This window comes from Chelonia mydas, chromosome 4, assembly GCF_015237465.2.
Source record: "Chelonia mydas isolate rCheMyd1 chromosome 4, rCheMyd1.pri.v2, whole genome shotgun sequence".
NCBI classification, from domain to species: Eukaryota; Metazoa; Chordata; order Testudines; family Cheloniidae; genus Chelonia; species Chelonia mydas.
Window position 1 is genome coordinate 75,132,853 of NC_057852.1, and position 21,690 is coordinate 75,154,542.

The 21,690-nt window shown below is 43.9% G+C and overlaps 1 protein-coding gene across 5 annotated transcripts in view; it reads right to left on the bottom strand.

Annotated features, from left to right (window-relative positions):
* The window catches only part of VEGFC (vascular endothelial growth factor C), a 134,107-nt gene that overhangs the window by 47,081 nt on the left and 65,336 nt on the right, over positions 1-21,690 (bottom strand). The window lies entirely within an intron of this gene.

Genomic DNA, 21,690 nt, shown 5'->3' on the forward strand with positions numbered 1-21,690 from the left:
ATGGAATATGTGCGGACTCCGGATGGAGGTTGCAGATTACGGGCATGATAACAATAGTTAATACAGTTGAGACCCATTTTGAGAGTCTGTGAACTGATATTGCAGAGCCCTTGGGTCTACAAAGGATAAGAACAGTTTAGGAGATTTCCTAAGGCCTGGTCTACACTACTAGTTTACGTTGGATTTAGCAGCGTTAAATCCGAATTAACCCTGCACCCATCTACACAACAAAACCATTTTTTCGACATAAAGGGCTCTTAAAACCGATTTCTGTACTTCTCCCCAACGAAGGGATTAGTGCTGAAATAGACATCGCCGTTTCGAATTAGGGTTAGTGTGGACGCAATTTGAAGGTATTGGCCTCTGGGAGCTATCCCACAGTGCACCATTGTGACCACTCTGGACGGCACTCCGAACTCGGATGCACTGGCCAGGTGAACAGGAAAAGCCCCGGGAACTTTTGAATCTCATTTCCTGTTTGGCCAGGCGAGCTCATCAGCACAGGTGACCATGCAGTCCCAGAATCGAAAAAGTGCTCCAGCATGGACCGAACGGGAGGTACTAGATCTGATCGCTGTATGGGGAGAGGGATCCGTGCTATCAGAACTACGTTCCAAAAGATGAAATGCCAAAACATTTCAAAAAATCTCAGAGGCCATGAGGGACAGAGGCTACAGCAGGGACGCAACACAGTGCCACATGAAACTTAAGGAGCTCAGACAAGTGTACCAGAAAACCAAAGAATCAAACAGACGCTCCGGGACAGAGCCCCAGACATGCCACTTCTACGCTGAGCTGCAGGCAATTCTAGGGGGGGCTGCCACCACTGCCCCACCCCTGTCTGTGGACTCTGATGATGGGGTATTCTCTGCCATGGCTGAGGATTTTGCAGACGGGGAAGATGAGGAGGAGGAGGAGGACGAGCTTGGGGAGAGCACACAGCACACCGTTCTCCCCGACAGGCAGGATCTTTTTATCACCCTGACTGAAATACCCTCCCAACCCAACAAAGCCAGAGAAGGGACCTCTGGTGAGTGTACCTTTTTAAATATAATACATGTTATAAAAGCAAGCGTTTTTTAATGATTGAGTAGCCCTGAGGACTTGGGATGCATTCGTGGCCAGTACTGCTACTGGAAAAGTCTGTTAACGTAACTGGGGATGGAGCGGAAATCCTCCAGGGACATCTCCATGAAGCTGTCCTGGAGGTACTCTAAAAGCCTTTCCAGAAGGTTTCTGGGAAGAGCAGCCTTATTCCGTCCTCCATGGTAGGACACTTTACCACGCCATGCTAGCAGCAAGTAATCTGGTATCATTGCATGACAAAGCCTGGCAGCGTATGGTCCCAGTGTTTGTTGGCATTCAAGCAACATCTGTTCTTTATCTCTCTGTGTTAGCCTCAGGAGAGTGATATCGTTCATGGTAACCTGGTTGAAATAGGAGAATTTGATTAAGGGGACATTCAGAGGTGCCCGTTCCTACTGGGCTGTTTGCCTGTGGCTGAAAAGAAATCCTCCCTATAGTTAGCCACGTGGGGAGACGGGGGGCAGCACTGGCGCTGAGCTGTTCATGTTTGGCTAGCAGGGATCTTCCCTGATACCAGCCAGGCGGTGGGGGGAGGGGAAAAGTGATCATCCCAGAGAATTGGATGGAGGGAGGGGGTTAGTTTGGTTTCTGCTGCTACACGTTAACAGGAAAACTGTAGCATTAAATGGCCAACTCAACGGGCTTTGCTTAGTATGGGAAAGGAGGGGGCTGCTGTTATGAAGGTTGCAGAAGCTGAAAGACTATGGCTTACCATGGCCACCTGCAAGCTGAATTCTGTTGCTCGGCACTGAGTGTGTGATCGCTAACACCAAAGCCGCAGGCACTCAATATAAGATGCAAAATGTGACCTTGTACCAAAATCACATGGGCTATGTAATGTGAATAGTGTTGTTCACTGTGAAAGAGTATAGCCATTGTTCTGTAAAATGTATCTTTTAAAATACTTCACTCCTTTTTTTCCTCCAGCAGCTGCACATGTTTCAAGCCTCCCTCCTCTGTCCCAAAGGCTATCTCAGATAAGGCGGTGAAAAAAAACACACGCGCAGTGACGTGTTCTCTGAGCTCATGCAGTCATCCAGCATGTGTGGAGGGACACAATAGCAGAGTACAGGAAAGTGGCAGATGAACATGAGGAGAGGTGGCGGCAGGAAGATCACAGGAAGCATGGCAACGCTGGGGCTACTGCGGGATGAAAGGGACATGCTCCGGTGTCTGGTGGAGGTTCATGAACGGCAGCAGGATCACAGACTGCCGCTGCAGCCCCTGCTTAACCGCCCTCCCTCCTCCCCAAGTTCCATAGCCTCCTCACCCAGACGCCCAAGAAAGCGGGGGTGGGGGGTGGGGAGGAGGAGGGTCCGGGCACCCAACCACTCCACCCCAGTGGACAGCCCAAGCAACAGAAGGCTGGCATTCAACAAGTTTTGAAGTGGCCTTTTCCTTCCCTCCTATCCTCCTCCCACGCCCCACCCGGGCTACCTTGTGAGTGATCTCCCTATTTTTATAATCAATTAATAAAGAATACATGTTTTTTAAATGATAGTGACTTTATTTCCTTTGCAAGCAAGCTGTGATCGAAGGCGGGAGGGTGGGTGGCTTACAGGGAATTAGAGTCAACCAAGGGGGCGGGTTTTCATCAAGGAGAAACAAACAGAAGTGTCACACAGTACCCTGGCCAGTCATGAAATTGGATTTCAAAGCTTCTCTGATGTGCACCGCTTCCTGCTGTGCTCTTCTAACTGCCCTGGTGTCTGGCTGCGCGTATTCAGCGGCCAGGCGATTTGCATCAACCTCCCACCCCGCCATAAACATCTCCCCCTTACTCTCACAGAGATTGTGGAGCACACAGCAAGCAGCAATAACAATGGGAATATTGCTTTTGCTGAGGTCTGAGCGAGTCAGTAAACTGCGCCAGCAACCCTTTAAATGTCCAAATGCACACTCTACCACCATTCTGCACTTGCTCAGCCTATAGTTGAACAGCTCCTTACTGCTGTCCAGGGTGCCTGTGTACAGCTTCGTGAGCCAGGGCATTAAGGGGTAGGCTGGGTCCCCAAGGATAACTATAAGCATTTCAACATCCCCAAAGATATTTTCTGGTCTGGGAAGTAAATCCCTTCCTGCAGTCATTTAAACAGACCAGAGTTCCTGAAGACCCAAGCGTCATGAACCTTTCCCGGCCATCCCACGTTGATGTTGGTGAAACGTCCCTTGTGATCCACCAGTGCTTGCAGCACCATTGAAAAGTACCCCTTGCGTTTATGTACTGGCTGCCCTGGTGGTCCGGTCCCAAGATAGGGATATGCATTCCCTCTATAGCCCCACCACAGTTAGGGAATCCCATTGCAGCGAAGCCATCCACTGTAACCTGCACATTTCCCAGAGTCACTACCTTTGATAGCAGCAGCTCAATGATTGCGTTGGCTACTTGCATCACAGCAACCCCCACAGTAGATTTGCCCATTCCAAATTGATTACCGACTGACCGGTAGCTGTCTGGCGTTGCAAACTTCCACAGGGCTACTGCCACGCGCTTGTGAACTGTGAGGGCTGCTCTCATCTTGGTATTGTTGCTCTTCAGGGCAGGGGAAAGCAAGTCACAACGTTCCATGAAAGTGCCCTTACGCATGCGAAATTTTTGGAGCCACTGGGAATCATCCCAGACCTGCAACACTATGCAGTCCCACCACTCTGTGCTTGTTTCCTGGTCCCAGAATCGGCATTCCACGGCAGGAGCCTGCTCCATTAACACCATGATCTCCAAATCGTGGGGGAACGCAGTTTTAGAGAAAAGTGTGTTCATGTCCTCATCACCGCGCTGCCGTCACCTCCTCGCCTGGTTTTTCAGGTGCTGGTTCTGTGTACACTGAACGATAATGCGTGAGGTATTTACAATGGTCATAACTGCTGTGGTGAGCTGAACGGGCTTCATGCTTGCTGTGCTACGGCGTCTGCTCCTGCTCGGGCAATCCAGGGAAAAGGGCGCGAAATGATTGTTTGCCGTTGCTCTGGCGGAGGGAGGGGCGAATGACAATATGGCTTACAGGGTTGGCTTACAGGGAATTAAAATCAACAAAGGGGGTGGCTTTGCGAGAAACAGAATGGCCCTCTCAAGGATAGAACTCAAAACCTCAAGGATGGAACTCAAAACTGGGTTTAGCAGGCCGTTGATTTCACGGAGGGAGGGAGGAGAAAATGAATACAAAACAAATCTGGTCTATTTCTTGTTTTGATCCACTTCATCTATCTTTATACATCTTGCTGGCAGCAGACTATGCAATACGACCGCTAGTCATCGTCATCTCCTGGGTGCTCGGCAGAAGACGGTGTAGTATGACTCCTGGCCATCGTCTTCTGCTGGCTGCTGATTAAAAGACAGTGCACTGCCGGTAGGATTGAATCGCCATGAGACGAAACTTAAAAGGGAAATGACCTGGCTGAGTCACTCCCATGTTTGCCCACGTGCCCCGACCTCATTGAGGTCGGTTAAAAGAGCACCCTGGATTACGTCGACGACGGCTACCAGTCATACTGCACTGTCTGCTGCCAAAAGGCAATAAACTGCTGCTGTGCAGCAATGCAGTACTGCATCTGCCAGCACCCAGGAGACATACGGTGATGGTTAGCTGAGCAGGCTCCATGCTTGCCGTGGTATGGCGTCTGCGCAGGTAACTCAAGAAAAAAGGCGCAAAACAATTGTCTGCCCTTGCTTTCATGGAGGGAGGGATGGAAGGGGGGCCTGACAATATGTACCCAGAACCACCCGCGACAATGTTTTAGTCCCATCAGGCACTGGGATTTCTACCCAGAATTCAAATGGGTGGCGGAGACTGCGGGAACTGTGGGATAGCTACCCCCAGTGCAACACTCCGGAAGTCGATGGTTGCCTCGGTGCTATGGACACACTCCGCCGACTACATGCACTTAGAGCATTTGTGTGGGGACACACACAATGGACTGTATAAAAACGCTTTCTATAAAACCGACTTCCATAAATTCGACCTAATTTCATAGTGTAGACAAGGCCTAAAGTCCTTTGGCATTTTATTTGGACAGGACAAAGCTCTTCTAACATCAAGCCTATGTAATATTGCCTCCCTGTTGTCATGGTGAGGCTTTAGGAAGAAGGTGTAAAGTGAAGGAGTTGGTTCATATGGAAGGACAAGGCCACTATGGGGAGGAACTTTGGGCGTGGCCTCAGTGTGACTTTGTCTTTAAAGAAAATTGTGAAGGGGGGTGTGCCATTAGTGCAGCTATTTCACCTATTTTCTGTGAGGAGGTGATGGCCACTAGATATGCTGTCTTCATGGATAGATATGTAAGTGAGTACATAGCTGTGGGTCTGAAAGGTGGCCTTGTTAGGCTCCTGAGAACTAAATTAAGGTCCTATGTTGGCATGGAGCATCTGGTTTGTGGGAAGAGGTTTCCCATGCCCTTGAGGAATCTCTTTGTTGTTGGATGGGCGAATACTGAATATCCATCTGTCTGCTCGTTGAAGGTCGTTATGGCTGCAAGGTGTACTTTTAGTGAGCTAAGAGATAGTCCCTTAAGATCTAGTATGTAGTGTAGAATTAGGGGAAGGGTGGAAGATGCTGGGTTAATTTGTTTGGAATTACAACAGATTTGGAATCTTTGCCACGTTTGCACTTAAGTGTGACAAGACATTTATTTTCTGCTGTGTAATAGCACTTCTTTGACATCAGAGCAGAAATTCTCTATGCATTGGAACCATAGAGGAGCCAAGCCTTGAGCCAGAGAGCCTGTAAATAGGGATGAAGGGTCTGTCCAGCATTCTGGGACAAGAGGTGAGGAATTGGTTGAAGAGGAATTAGTGTTGGTTTCTTGAAAGCTGTGTTAGGGTACCACATTTGTCTTGGCCAGGTGAGAACTATGAGTATAACTTTTGCTTTTTCCCTCTTTATTTTTAGTAAGACCTTTGATATAAGAGGGAATGGAGGAAAGGCATACAGAAGCTCTCGGTTACATTGAAAAAGGAAAGAGTCTCCTAGTGACTGTTTCCCCAGTCAGGCTCTGGAGCAATAACAGGAGCATTTCTTGTTCAGGTGAGTAGCAAACAATTCTATTGTTGGAGTCCCTCAGCAACTGAATATGTCAGGTCTGTTTCCCATTCATGATTGTGGCAGACTGTCTACCATGATAATTCTGTAATCCTGAAAGGTAAGCGGCTGATATGAGAAATTTGTGGTGAATGTGCCAATTCCATAGTTTTACTGCTTCTGTGCAGAGGGAGGGTGACTGGCCCCCCCCATGTCAATTTATGTAAAACATGCACGCTATGTTGTCTGTCATGATTTTTCATATGCGTGCCCTTGAGTACTGGTAGAAAAAATGCACAAGCATTCCTGACTGCTCTGAGTTCCAAAAGGTTGTTATGGAGTGTGGACTCCATAGGGGACCATTTGCCCTGAACCTTGTGGTTGTTCAGGTGAGCTCCCCAGCCTATTAGAGATCTTGTCAGTATCAATACTGGTGGAGGTGCATAGATGGGATCCCTTCAGACACTCCTTGGATCCTTTCCACCATCCTAGGGAGTCTTTGACCATGGAAGGCATCGACAGTGGCTCGTTTCATCTGTACTTGTTTGGCATGTATACTAATCTGAGGCATGCTTGTAGGCACCGCATGTGTAGTCTCACATGAGATATCATGAATGTGCCCGCTGCCATGTGCCCGAGAAGCTGAAGGCAATTTCTGGTTGACGTTTGTGGGCTGGCCTTGCCTGTGTCTATTAGGGTGGTCAGGGTGTTATATCTGTGTAGTGGGAGGAATGCTCTGGCCTCCACCGCGTAAAGATAAGCCCCTATAAACTCCAAGTGTTGCACTGGTGTCAAGGTTGACTTCTGGGTATTGAGTTGTAAACCAAGCTGCGCGAATATGTCCATAATCTTTCGAGTTGCTCATTGGTTGTCGTCAAATGAACAAGCGCTGAGAAGGCAATCGTCCAAATATGCGTAGATTATGATTCCCAATTTGCGTAGATGAGCTGGAAAATACTCTGGGTGCAGACAATAGGTCAAATGCAAGCATTCTGTATTGGTAGGGCCTTGGCCAAAGGTGAATCAGAGGAATCTTCCATGGGATAGTTGAATTGATATGTAGAAATAGGTATCTTGGAGGTCAAGGGTTGAGAACCAGTCTCCCTGGTCTAGAGATGGAATAACTGCTGCTAGTGTAACCATCTTGAATTTTTGTGCCTTCACGTATTTGTTTAGTGCTCTTAGATATAAAATGGGTCTCCAACCTCCTTTTTTCTTGGGAATCATAAAATATCTGGAATAAAAGCCTTTTCCTTTGAGTAGCCCCTAAGCACAGCAGGTGATCTATGTCCTGGTGTAGCAAACTTTTGTTAGAAAGGTCCCTGGAGAGGGACAGGGAAGAAGGGAGATGAAGTGGACGGGAGTAACCTTTGGAAATGATCTCCAAGACCCATTTGTCTGAAGTTATGTTTTCCCAGTTCTATCTGAACAAAGCAAGGCGGCGTTCAGAAGGATGTGTAAGTTGTATATAGCAGCAATTGTTGATGGGAGTGATTGCTTAGGGCTTCAACTAATGTGTCAAAACTGGTGTTTGGAAGACATGGGCTGTAATGTTGAAGTTTGGGGGGCTGATGGCCTTCTTTCTTGGATTCTTGGTCTCATGCGTTGAGGATCATAGTACTTTTGGGGTGGAGGGAACTGGGCCAGTCAGGATCTATAGGACGATTGTGTACTAAAATTTTCTTTTCTGCACCGGTGTGTAGATCCCTAACGAGTGGAGTGTGGCTCAAGTCTTTGAGCATGTGAAATGAGGCATCAGTCTTGTTGGTGAAGAGCTTGGAGCCCTCAAATGGGAGATCTTCTACTGTTGTCTGTACTTCCTTTAGTAGTCCTGAGAGGAGTAACCAGGCGGCTTTTCTCATTACCACCGTCGTTGACACTGAGCAGGCTGCTGTGTCTGCGGTATCTAGAGTAGTCTGCAGTGCCGTGCATGCTACCGGCTGGTCCCCATTAAGGATGGCTGGAAATTGTTCTTTTTGTTTGTCTGGCAGGTGTTCAATAAAAGCACTAAGTTTGCCATAAATCATGTGATCGTACTTTGCCATTAGAGCCTGATGGTTTGCAATCTGAAATTGTAAAGTTTCAGAAGAGTATGCTTTTCTCTCAGATAGATCAAGTCTCTTACAGTCTTTGTTGTAAGGGGTAGATTTAACGCGGTGCTGTCTTCCATGAGCATTCACAGCATCCACGACTATAGAATTCAGTGAGGGGTACAAAAAAGAAAAAGTCTAGCTCCTTGGACAGCATGTAATATTTTTTATCGGCCTCTTGCAAGTAGGTCTTATGGAGTCTGGTGTTTGCCAAATAACCTTGGTGGGATCAAAAATTGCCTTGTTGACGGGAAGGGCGATTTGTGATGAGGAGGCTATATGTAGGATGTCTAATAGTTTGTGATGTGACTCTTTCCTCCTCGAGGGGAATCTGTGAGGTCTTGAAAGAGTTTTAAATCATCCACATTCTGATGGTGAAGATGAGGAGATATTTGCTGGTGGGGTAACATCCCTTTCTAATCTAGGCTCCTCCTCCTCAAAAGTTTGCTCCTGCGGTTCTGGGGCTCTAGAGAGAGAGGCCGAGGGAGATTGCTTTGCTCTCTCTATCTCTCTAGGAGACACTGGAGGGCCTAGATGGAAGATGCCTGTAAGCTGTCCAGGGATCCCAGTATGGCCACGGGGCGGAGGAAACGGCATGGGTAGTGACACCTACAAGTGTCCATACCAGGTGGGTTGAAACTCCAAATGTGTTGCTCAGATGGGCTGTGGTGTGAGGCTAAGGAGAGGCTGTCATCCTCCTCACTATCTGCCTCTTCACTGGAGAAGAATAGGACTGACAGGGAAGCTGGTGGTGAGTGTCCCAGTGACAAGTGTGATCCTGGGGATTAGGATGTACTTGGAATTGGAGCACTGGTACCAAATAGTGGAGATTCTGGTATCTCTGTTACCAGTAGGTTCCTGGAAAAACAAACTCCTGCAGTATCACAGTGATGCTCGGTACCACTAGGGTTTGCTGCTGCTGGTGGCAAGTCAGTACCCAGAGAGATATCTTTGGGGTGACTGTTGTTCAGGAGGAGACCCAAGACAGGATCATAGGCCAGTCTGAGGGAACTATCCATCATTAGCAGTTTAAGTTTTAGCTCGCAGCTCTTCCTTGTCCTGGCCTTTTGGCAGAAGGTGTACTTCTGTGTATGGTGGCACTGAATACAGCATGAGTGTCAGTCGCTAACTGGTACTGCCTCTCTGCAGGAAAGGCAATGTTTGAACCCAGGGAGCCAGGCATACCCCATGATAGGGAGTGGTCCCCAGTGAAGGGCACAAAAAAATGTGTCAACAATGACATGGAGAAAAACGAAAGTATAAGAGAAAGGAAATGGGAAAGGAGAACAAAAGGAAACTCTACTTAGAGACTATAAAGAATGGAAACTCTACTGTCAACTACAAAAATACAATGTAAACTGAAATTTGAACTGGACTGCTGATCGCTCTGTCTCAAGCCAAGGGTGGTTCACCCAAGCAGCACTGGATAGCCTTGAGGCAAAGCACGAGACAGGGAGAGCACATGCATTGGCCTAACGGACACTGCTATCTAAAATCTCCGATCAGAGGCGCAGCAATGCAGACACACCTACAGTGGAGCACCCATATGGGCCACTACTCAAAGAACGATATGAGGTTATCTTTTATAGTGCAATCTCTAGGGTTCTCTTTATGCTGTGCCCTGGACTGAACCCTGATAATGAGACATCCAGGATGTTGGATTGTTATATGGCAATTATGTAGCCTGCAGAGCTGAATATATGTTATAAAAGTAAAACCTGCATTTTTGGTACTCAGATCCAGATAAGCAATTATTAACTAAAATGAATCACAAACTTCTGAGGAAGAAGACTTACAGGAGTAAAAACTGGAGTTTGATTAAGAGGTTTGCTTATAAGATCTTATTCTCTTGGAAATTAAGAGTTTGTCTACGTGGTGTAGCATGCTAACTAACATGCTGTATTCTCACCAACCTGGGTAGACCCTGCTGGTGTGCTCTAAAAGATACCTAGTTTGTGTTAATGCAGTCCTAACATAGTCCTGCTAGGACTACGTTAATGTAAACTAAGTACCTTTTAGAGCACGGGTTCTCAAACTGGGGGTTGGAACCCCTGAGGGGATCATGAGGTTATTACATGGGGGGGACCCAAGCTGTCAGCCTCCACCCCAAACCCTGCTTTGCCTCCAGCATTTATAATGGTGTTAAATATATAAAGAAGTATTTTTAATTTATTCCCTTGATATTATTATTATTTCTATTAGCAACTGCCAACTGTTCCACCACTAAAAGCAAACAAATATTGAGATAAATTAATGTTGTGAATAGCTATACTCATGAAGTGAACCATTAATATGCTGAAAACTGGAGTCACCTATTATCATTTGGCCAGCTGCAATAAAGGCAACCACAATGCAAGAAGCTTCACATTCTCCCATCAATGTTCTCAATAGTGAACTCAAGTGTTTGCAATCTCTAAACTAAGAGATAATTTCATTATTTCAATCTGCATGCCAGCTCACTCTTGGACATAGTTTCAGGACAGACTGCGTACAATGTAAAGATATACCAGACTGTAATTAGTAGGGTTAAAGATAAGAGTTCGGACCATCCATCAAAAGATGCATTATGATGGAGCACTACCCACAGTTTAGCTGGTATCTCTCCAAAGTTGAAACTGTAGAGCAGGGGTTGGCAACCGGTGGCATGCGAGCCGATTTTTACTGGCATGCTGCTGCCAGCCGGGGTCTCGGCCGCCGGCCCCACTCAGAACAGAACAGAACCCCACACCGGCAGCGAGCTGGGTGGGCCGGCGACCGGGACCTGGCTGGCAGGGGGCCAGGCGGCTGGAACCCCAGACCAGCAGCGAGGTGAGCGGAGCCGGCAGCTGGTATCCCAGGCCAGCAGCAGGCTGAGTAGGGCCGATGGCTGGGACCCTGGTGCTGGTCTGGGGTTCCGCCGGCTCCTGCCAACCGGGGTCCCGGCCTCCAGCCCCGCTCAGCCCGCTGCCGGCCAGGGGTTCCGGCCGTCGGCCTCTTGCCAGCCGCGTTACATAATAATAGTTAATTAGTAGTTGCATATTCTGAAAAAAATTATTCCTGAAATATGTCTCTCTGGTCAAAAACTATAAACCAAAACTAGGACTTTTAGCTTAATCTGAAAAACTACACTGAAATATTCTACTTTAAACAACATGATAACCCTATGTACTGTATAACTATTTACATGATTCTGTAACTAAAGGAAATTTGGTTGAGACTTGAAGGTAAAAACTCAAACAGGTTTATCATAAGAAAAATCCAATCCTGGTTTTAGACAACATTTAGTTTTATACTCAACTCAGTTGTTGCATTTTTGACAACTCGGATGTTTTTATGATGGAAGTTAATATTTAAACACATCTCATCTCTTATTACTGTTTATAATGTCACTCGTATTGCTAAGAAACCTTCTTTTTTGGCAACTGTTTAAGAATTACTAGTTATAAAATTCTCCGCAAACAGAAGTAAGCTACAGTCTAAATATTTAGTAAGAGGTCACAGAAATTACTTCAACTAATTATACATTTAAAGCAGTTCTTGAAAAAAAAATAATTTCCATAGACATGACATGACAGCAATTGTGTTTCAAGGCAAACGTTGAACTTGATTCCTAAACAAATGTCTGAACATAATAGGGCATGAATTCTGAACTGTTAAACAATCCTTGTACAGTTTACAGATCTGAACTATAATATTAATTAGAAGACCACCTACCTTGTGACATTGCCTATTCTAACAAATATTTCAACTATAAACATTATTCACCAATAGAAAAAAAATCTCATAAAAAGCTAGAGAATAAGTTAATGGTCCAATTATAACACTGAATTTATTAACAAAAGAGTTGCTTTAAATAATTCTAGACATGGTTTTTCACAAATGATAATTGAGATTGGAAATGTAAAGACTTATTAAAAACTTGAGTGTCTATGCATATTCCAGTAAAAAATGTTACTCTCTGATTCCTTTTTGATACAAATGCCCAAGATTGAGTCTACTTGCTAAAAGTCTTATTAAAAAAAACATCTCTATTGTGCTCTTCAGAAGCACACTGGACTGAATAACAAATCACATGACTATACCATTGATACCTCAACTTTTTACTTCTGACTCTGAAGATTCCATTAAGAAACAAAAAGCTAGAAAGCTTTAGTATTTGTGATGTCAAAAATTGGGATCTTACCCAAACACTTTATAAAAAGCTTCTTCATTAGTTTAAAGTAGGTACAATTAAAAGATAATTTGAATGTAGACAGAATGTGGTGGACACAGACAGCAGGGTATTTGCCATCCTGAAGTAGTGTCTAGTTTTCCTTGGTTAAAAACAAAATAAAACTTTTTTTGGGGGGGGGGGGGAGGCAGAGTGGTAATTTGGCCTGCATTAAATTGTTACGATCAGGAACATTATTTGGATCTCCTTTGACTTTGTAAATCTACCATCTGTTGCAAAGAAATTAAACAAAAAATAAAGACCACTTTTTATACATTGACCCTACAATATTTTTGCTTTGATGCTGCAAAGACAGCCGGTCAGCAGAGGAAAAACACAAGTTAACTATCTAACCATAATCCAAAAACTAGACTAAAGCGGATGACAAGAAGAAAGTGAATAATATAAACTATGTACTGAAGCAAAGAAAAAAAAAAGTAAAGTTTTCCATATACAGTGGCACAATAGGAAAAGAAGTTTTAATTTCCAGCATCTAAAGAGAATATTGCAAATGAAGGGAGCACAAACAAAAGAAGAAGAAATTCGATTATAGGCAAATTATTAAACGTAACTAATTGCATTAAACTAATGTTCTAAGAATATTTAAAAATAGTGGAAAAGTCTGAGTTGGAATGGTATATTTCAATTCCTCTCTTGGTTGTTTCATTATTCCAGGGGAGGGCAAACTTTTTGGCACGAGGGCCACATCTGGGTATGGAAATTGTATGGCGGGCCATGAATGCTCATGAAATTGGGTGTTGGGGTGTGTGAAGGGATGCGGGCTCTGGCTGGGAGTGCAAGCTCTGGGCTGGGGCAGGGGGTTGGGGTACAGGGGGGTTGAGGGCTCCGGCTGGAGGTGCGGGCTCTCGAGTAGGGCTGGGGATGAGGGGTTGGGGGTGCAGGAGGTTACTCCGGGCTGGGATGGAGAGGTTCAGAGGGCAGGAGGGGGAATCAGGGCTGGGGAAGGGGTTAGGGTATGGGAGGGGGTCAGAGGTGCAGGCTCTGGGCAGCCCTTACCTCAAGCAGTTCCCAGAGGCAGCGGCATGTCCCCCCTCTGGCTCCTAAGTGGAGGCGCGGCCAGCTGACTCTGCATGCTGCCCTGTCCACAGGCGCTGTCCCTGCAGCTCCCATTGGCCACAGTTCCCGGTCAATGGGAGCTGCGGGGGCAGCACTTTGGGCAGGGCAGTGCGCGGAGACCCCTGGCTTCCCCTACGTGTAGGAGCTGGAGGGGGGACATGATGCTACTTCCAGGAGCTGTGCGGAGTGGGGCAAGCCCCCGACCCTGCTCCCCGGCAGGAGTGCCAGAGTGGGGCAAGCCCTGGATCCTGCTGCCCGGTGGGAACTCGAGGGCCAGATTAAAGTGTCTGGAGGGCCGGATTCAGCCCCCAGGCTGTAGTTTGCCTACACCTGGATTAGTCTATATCATCTGTAGACATTCAGAGGGTCAATCAGTGGTTCATACTATGCACCTGCACAGAGAAGTAAGTGGATGTAAAGCACCACCCCACTCTCTTTGTGTAGGCTATCCACATTGCATGTCACAGCATGAAGGAGACAGAAGCTGCCATGGGGCTGCTATCCCCTTTCTGCACACGTGGACGAGAACCCTGGCTGCCTCCCCAATATACCACCAATACAGCTTAGCCGGTACAAAGAAAGAAATAACTTGTGCCATGTAAAGAGCTGGCACAACTTACTGGACACAAAGGGAGACTTTTGGAGCAAGGGGGATCCAGGGACCAAATTGTGACTCAAAGTCACAATTTGGTTTGTGCTGTGCACCTGAGTCAGCAGAACTATATGCTGCACCTTACTCAGAACTCATGGTAACTCCACAAGCTAGCCCATAATTAGCATTCATTACTATAATGTTAATTTTTGAAAAGTGACTTGGGATAGACTAGTGCATCAGTGGTATCAGATATAAGATGACTTTCTGCTGATTAGAAGCCAGGAGAGGTTGTGAATGGAATTTCCACTATTAGGGAATCTTTGGCTCCTGAGTTACACTGGCAGAACCCAGTGCTGAATCCAGTCCATCATCATTTTTGTATCAATTTTGTTGAAGTTTTTAATGATAAATTATCAAAGCATTTTGTTTTGATAAAGTCAAGCCACTTTGCTTCCACTTTATTGGTTCAACTATTGTAGTACGTCTTATTAGGATGGGTTTTGAGCTGCCTGTAATAATTTGTTACTGTTATATATTATATCTATTTGTCTGATTGTTGAAAGGATGTTTACTGTATGCATATACTGAGATAACTTATCAGAGGGTTGTCAGGAAATGCACCCAGAAAGGAGGGTGGCTCCTGCTATGCATTTCCTAGCAAACACTTAAGACACAACTCAAGAGCCTTCTGTTTTGAAGAGCCACATCCAAGATTATGCTGAGATCCCCAAACTGGTTTAACTAGGCACAGAACAGTAAGACTGGATAAACAGGGTCAGAGAATGGGAACCCAGACTCTAAAGGCTGACGTTTTCGGGCAAGTTAGACCTATTGAGAGGATGGTTAGACTCCAAATAAGATAGACTTGTGTGTAGGCCTTTTGTTGTGTTCAAAAGCTTTTCTTTTATGTCATGCTTTGTTCGTGCTGTTATGATTAAACAATACTTTGTTTTAAGAAGGTTGTCTTGTGATTCACCACTGGTCACAAGCTCCCAATGGGAAGAACTGCAGGTATCTAAACGCAGTCTGCCCTGTTGGGATGAGCCTGGTTGGTACACTAGCTGCTGTATCTTGCACCTGGTCTAAGAACGGGAGAATGGCAGGTTTCTAGGAAAGTAAAGACACGAGCATGAACCCTGTAATTGTGACATATATATTATAAAAATTGAAACAAAGCTCTTCAAACTTAATTAAATGAAGTACTTCAACCTTATCAAAATGAAGCACTTTGATAAGATTGTTTAGATATTTCTGAAACAAAATTGGTCAGAAATTTCATTTTGAGGGGAATCTCAAAAGTTTGACTTTTTGTTCAGATTTCTGACAAAATGAAATTTTGAAATGTTAGAATTTTGCATGGAATGGAAATTTTGAGTTTTAACAATGTCAGTAATAGAGCTGGTCAAGGGCTGCAGGATTGTGCCGCAAAAGCAGGGCTTTTCTAGTCTTAAAAAAAGTGATCTTAACTTATCCCTTAAAGGAAACCAGAAGTGATTACCAGTATTTATAACAATTTAGGACTAGAACATGACTGTCCCTTATACACATGCACAAAAAGAGTGGCAGAGGCATTGTTTTGTCTTTATGTTTCAGTGGAATTATTTGTGCATCAAATTAAGCACATTCATAAACCTTTGTAGGACTACAGTCCTGCAAACAGTTACTCTGGTGTCTATTTACTCCCGTGAAGAGTCCCTTTGAAATAAATGAGGCTACATGTGACAGTAACAATTTGTAGGACTGGGCCATAAAACCCAATCTCGATTAATGTGGTTGACTTTGGTATTTTTCTTACTGAGACCTGTAATTTCACTCACACTTCCTAGCAGAATGTCCAGTCTGATAATGTCAATTTTAATATAATGAATGCTGGTCCCATTGGAATAGATGACGTAATAAAAGACATTCACTTTTCTGGTAAAGTAAATTAGATTTTATTTTAAAGTAAAATTTATCACTTGTTTTCAACTTTATTATTTTAATAGATGTGAATAGGATTGGGGAGGAGAGACAAATAAGCAGTATAAATAGATGAACCTTGACCAGTTTTTATATGCATCAAATATTGTAGCTTTGACTCTAAAATTGCTTCAGAAAATAGAATTATGAAAGTAGTCATTCACATAGCTCTAGAAATTCATACCATATGCTATTACATTTTTTGTGTTCACTTACCTGAAATATTTTTCAAGACTGGTGAGATCACACAAGCCTACATACCAGTCCTCTACAATAAGATCCATCATTGACTTCCATTTTTGGAAAATCAAGCTGTTAGGACCAATCTTACTGTTCTTTCTCTGTATGCAAAACATCCATTAATTTCCACTAAACTCCTGTTTATTTCAATGGGACTTTTGCCTGAGTAAGAACTGAGCAAAGAATATAGAATCTGATATTAGTCAATAAGAGTCAGATTTTAAAATGCCTCAATTTATGTGCCTGCAATTATTTGCATTTGACATTTGAATTATTTAGATATTTAACTACACAATTTGCAGGCACAATTAGTTATTTCCGTGTCTCAATGACAATGATTGTATCTTAAACAAATGTGCCAACAGGTTTTGTGGATGGATTTATTTACAGGGACAATCAAAGGCTCAGTTAAAGCCAGGCTAAAATTTGGTCCTAATGGCCCAACTCTGCATTCCTTTTCCACTCAAAACTTCCACTGACTAAAATAGAATTTTTTTGTATTTGGCCCAGGATGATTTTTTTTTAAATGTTGCATTTCTACACCATTATATGTAGGATGTTGAAGTCCCTAAGTTGAATATATCTGCATGTTTTATTATTAGCCCCAAACATAATGTTAGGCTTTCTAATTACTTCAATCCCAAAAAGAGTCTTAGAACAACTTTTAAAGTCTCTCTCTGCCATACATTCATATGGGACTTTCTTTTCCTGTTCCCTAATCTACATTATAGGACTGTTAAAAATGATAGCAGATTATTTAACTAGTAACTTTATTTTTTTAATGACAGGTTTCAGAGTAGCAGCCATGTTAGTCTGTATTCGCAAAAAGAAAAGGAGGACTTTTGGCACCTTAGAGACTAACAAATTTATTTGAGCATAAGCTTTCGTGAGCTACAGCTCACTTCATCAGATGCTTACGCGCAAATAAATTTGTTAGTCTCTAAGGTGCCACAAGTCCTCCTTTTCTTTTTTTAATGTAAGCCATTTTATTTTTGCTTTTAATGATTTAGTCTTTAAGAACATAAGAACCGCCATACTGAGTCAGACCAAAGGTCCATCTACCCAGTATCCTGTCTTCCAGCAGTGGCAAATGCCAGATGCTCCAGAGGGAATGAACAGAACAGGTAATTATCAAGTGATCCATTCCCTTTTGCTCATTCCCACCTTCTGGCAAACAGAGGCCAGGGACACCATCCCTGACCATCCTGGCTAGTAGCCATTCACGGACCTATCCTCCATGAATTTATTATGAATTAGTTCTTTTTTGAACTCTATTAGAGTCTTGGCCTTCACAACATCCTCTGGCAAAGAGTTCCATAGACTGTGTTGTGTGAAGAAATACCTCCTTCTGTTTGTTTTAAACCTGCTGCCTATTAATTTCATTTGGTGACCCCTAATTCTTGTGTTATGACAAGGAGTAAATAACACTTCCTTATTTACGTTCTCCACACCAGTCATGATTTTATAGCCCTCTATCATATCCCCCCTTTGTCGTCTCTTTTCCAAGCTGAAAAGTCCCAGTCTTATTAATCTCTTCTCATATGAAAGCCGTTCCATACCCCTACCATTTTTGTTGCCCTTTTCTGAACCTTTTCCAATTCCAATATATCTTTTTTGAGATGGGGTGACCACATCTGCACACAGTATTCAAGATGCGGGCATACCATGGATTTATATATTGGCAATATGATATTTTCTGTCTTATTATCAGTCCCTTTCTTAAAATGCCCAACATTCTATTTGCTTTTTTGACTGCTGCTACACATTCAGTGGATGTTTTCAGAGAACTATCCACAATGACTCCACGATCTCTTTCTTGAGTGGTAACATAAAATGATGGGCTCTAAATTAGCTATGTATAGTTGGGATTATGTTTTCCAATGTGCATTACTTTGCATTTATCAATATTTAATTTCATCTGCCATTTTGTTGCCCAGTCACCTAGTTTTGGGAGATCCTTTTGTAGCTCTTCGCAGTCAGCCTGGGACTTAACTATCTTGCATAGTTTTGTATCATCTGCAAATTTTGCCACCTCTCTGTTTTACAGATCATTTATGAATATGTTGAGTAGGATTGGGCCCAATACAGATCCCTGGGGGACACCACTATTTACTTCTCTCCATTCTGAAAACTGATAGTTTATTCCTATCCTTTATTTCCTACCTTTTACCAGTTATCAATCCATGAGAGGACTTTCCCTCTTATCCCATGACAGCTTACTTTGCTTAAGACCCTTGGTTGAGGGACCTTGTCAAAGGCTTTCTGAAAATCTAAGTACATTATATCCACTGGATCCCCCTTCTCCACATGATTGTTGCCCCTCTCAAAGAATTTTAGTAGATTGGTGAGGCACTATGTAGTATTTTAGTAGATTGGTGAGGCACTTACAAAAACTATGTTGACGCTTTCCCCAACAAATTATCTTCATCTATGTGTCTGACAATTTTGTTCTTTACTATAGTTTCAACCAGTTTGCCTGGTACTGAAGTCAGGCTTACCAGCCTGTAATTGCCAGGATCACCTCTGGAGCCCTTTTTAAAAATAGGCATCACATTAGCTATCCTCCAATCATTTGGTACAGAAGTTGATTTAAATGATAGCTTACAAACTACAGTTAGTAGTTCTGCAATTTCACATTGGAGTTCCTTCAGAACTCTTGGTGAATACCATCTGGTTCCGGTGACTTATTACTGTTTAGTTTATCAATTTGTTCCAAAACCTCCTCTAATGACACCTCAATCTGGACAGTTCCTCAGAGTTGTCACCTAAAAAGAATGTCTCAGGTTTGGGAATCTCCCTCATATCCTCAGCCGTGAAGACCGATGCAAAGAATTTGTTTCGTTTCTCCACAATGGCCTTATAGTCCTTGAGTGCTCCTTTCAAAACTTATCATCCAGTGGCCCCACTGGTTGTTTAGCAGGCTTCCTGCTTCTGATGTACTTAAAATTTTTTTTTGCTTTTACTTTTTGAGTCTTTGGCTAGCAGTTCTTCAAATTCTTTTTTGGCCTTCCTAATTATATTTTTACATTTCATTTGCCAGAGTTTATGCTCCTTTCTATTTTCCTCACTGGGATTTATCTTCCTCCTTTTTGCTTCTTTTACTTTGTTGTTTAGCCACGGAGGCACTTCTTTGTTTCTCTTACTATGTTTTTTAATTTGGGGTACACATTTAAGTTCAGCCTCTATTATGGGGTCTTTAAAAACTTTCCATGCAGTTTGCAGAGATTTCACTTTTGGCACTTTTTTCTTTACAATTAACTGTAATAATTAATATGTACTTTTGATTTCTATGCAATTTTTCTTTAATTTATCTCGTGAAAATTTCAGCTCCAGATCAAAGCAGCCTGGAGATTCCTGGTGACGTGGCCTATCATATGAGTTGTGATACCTGTAAAATTCTTCGATCATCCCTCAGGTCCATTTTGTCTGGTACCTTGTGCTAGATTCACAAAGGGACCTACCCGTCTGCCACTTTTGGTGCCTAAATTCCAGATTTAGTTACCACGGATATTCACAAAACCCCTGCTGTCAAACTCTGTAAGCTCCTAAATTCACCTAGCACTTACATTTTCACCGTAGAAGTTCCCTAAGCTTATGTTTCGGCCTATGGGCATGAACACTGCTGCCTCCCTTTAGATGTCCGGATGTCTAAGTCCCAGTGTGAGTCATGATCCGGAGAAAGATAGGCATTCCTCCACCTAACTCACAAGTAATGCCCAATCTGGTAAGTGTGCTCCAAGCACATCTAACTCCACACAGGTGGGGCTAGGGGAAATATCTCTTATAACTTTTAGCCAAGTGGCTAGTGTATTCACCTGGGATGCAGGAGATCTCCGATCAAGTCCCCCTTGTTACTGATAAGGAGAAAGGATTTGAACAGGGATCTGCCACCTGTCAGGCGAGTGCTCTAACCATTGGGCTATAGGATAGTCTAAGGTGGGTCTCTCTCCATCTCTTCTGTTGAAGCTGTTCCACTTTGGATAAATAATTAGAGTCACTAGAGCAGGTGGACTGAATCCTGGGTGAGTGCTCTAGCCCAGTGGTTCTCAACTGGGGATCTGTGAGCCCTTTCAGTGGGGCTGCTGCACCTGGCAGCTGAAATCCGGTGCCATGAGCCCCAGCGCTGAAGCCAGGAGCAGTGCAGGGCTGAAGACGACGTCGCCTCCCCCCACCCTTCAAAGCCAGGAGCAGCGCAAGGCTGAAGGCAGCATCCCTCCTCAACCCCCTCTGAAGCCGGGAGCAGCGCAGGGCTGAAGGCGACATCCCCCTCCCCCGAAGCCAGGAGCGGCAGGGGTCTGAAACTGGCAAACATACAGGTTTTGATGAACTTCCAGCAAAAAACAGGCAAGATTCAGTCAGAAACCTGCCTGGTTTCCTCCTAGCTCACTTGATGGGCTGCTGGGGAGCCAGGGCTTCCAGGGTCTGTCACTCTGGGGCAGCCCTGCCAGGCAGACTCCCCCAGGGCCCATGACTACAGGGCACCCTCGCCATTGAAACTACATCGAAGTTCGGGATTCCAGGGTTTCCAGGATCCATAGTTCCAGGGCAATCCTGAAGGGCCTTAATTATTTTTTCTGCTGGGTGATATGGAAGAGTGTTAACAGGTGAAATAGTTTACAGTAAGAAAGTTAGCCTTTTGCCATTGCAAGGATTTAAAAGCAAAAAACCAGAAATGTAATGAAAATTGGCCTGGCGAAAAAGCTGATTATCATCAACTCTCAGACTTTCTCAGCTCCCATGTGCCTCTCATCCTCACACCCAATGCCTCTCATCCTCACTCCCCATGCCTCACACCCAATGCCTCTCATCCTCACTCCCCATGCCTCTCATCCTCACACCCAATCTCATACAGAGTGCAACTGTATAAGTGTTCCCCTGCTAAAGAACACAGTTGAAGGGTGCTGCCTTAAATATTATATCAGTTCATACTGAAAGAGTTTTGTGAATGACTCAGTCATTTATCAAGAGAAAAGATTTACAGCTGAATACTGATTACGATTTTTATCTTTTGAGATCCTAAAACTGTAAAATGCTTTTATGAACAAGGTTTCTTCAAATGTAATTTTGCATGTTATATTTTATGAAAAGCAGCAGAGAAATATCATATTCAATTGACCATAATCTATCAATAGATAAAAGTATACTATTCCTATCTTTCTCTCTGTGGAGTACGTGTATCTCAGTATGCTATAATGTCTGTGCACTCAATATTAAGTACTCTGCTGGTTTGTTTGTTTTGGCAGTGTGAAAATATGGCCATGAAAAATGTTTCCATATCCATGCTTCAGGCATCAAGAGAGTATTCAAATAGTGATCAGAGACACTGATATCAATCTACATGAGATAGCACTGATCATTAAATTTAAACCAATAGAGCTCAAAAGAGGCATCCTGATTACAAGAAAGAAGTCATGACAGAAAAAGATTCTGTACTTTATT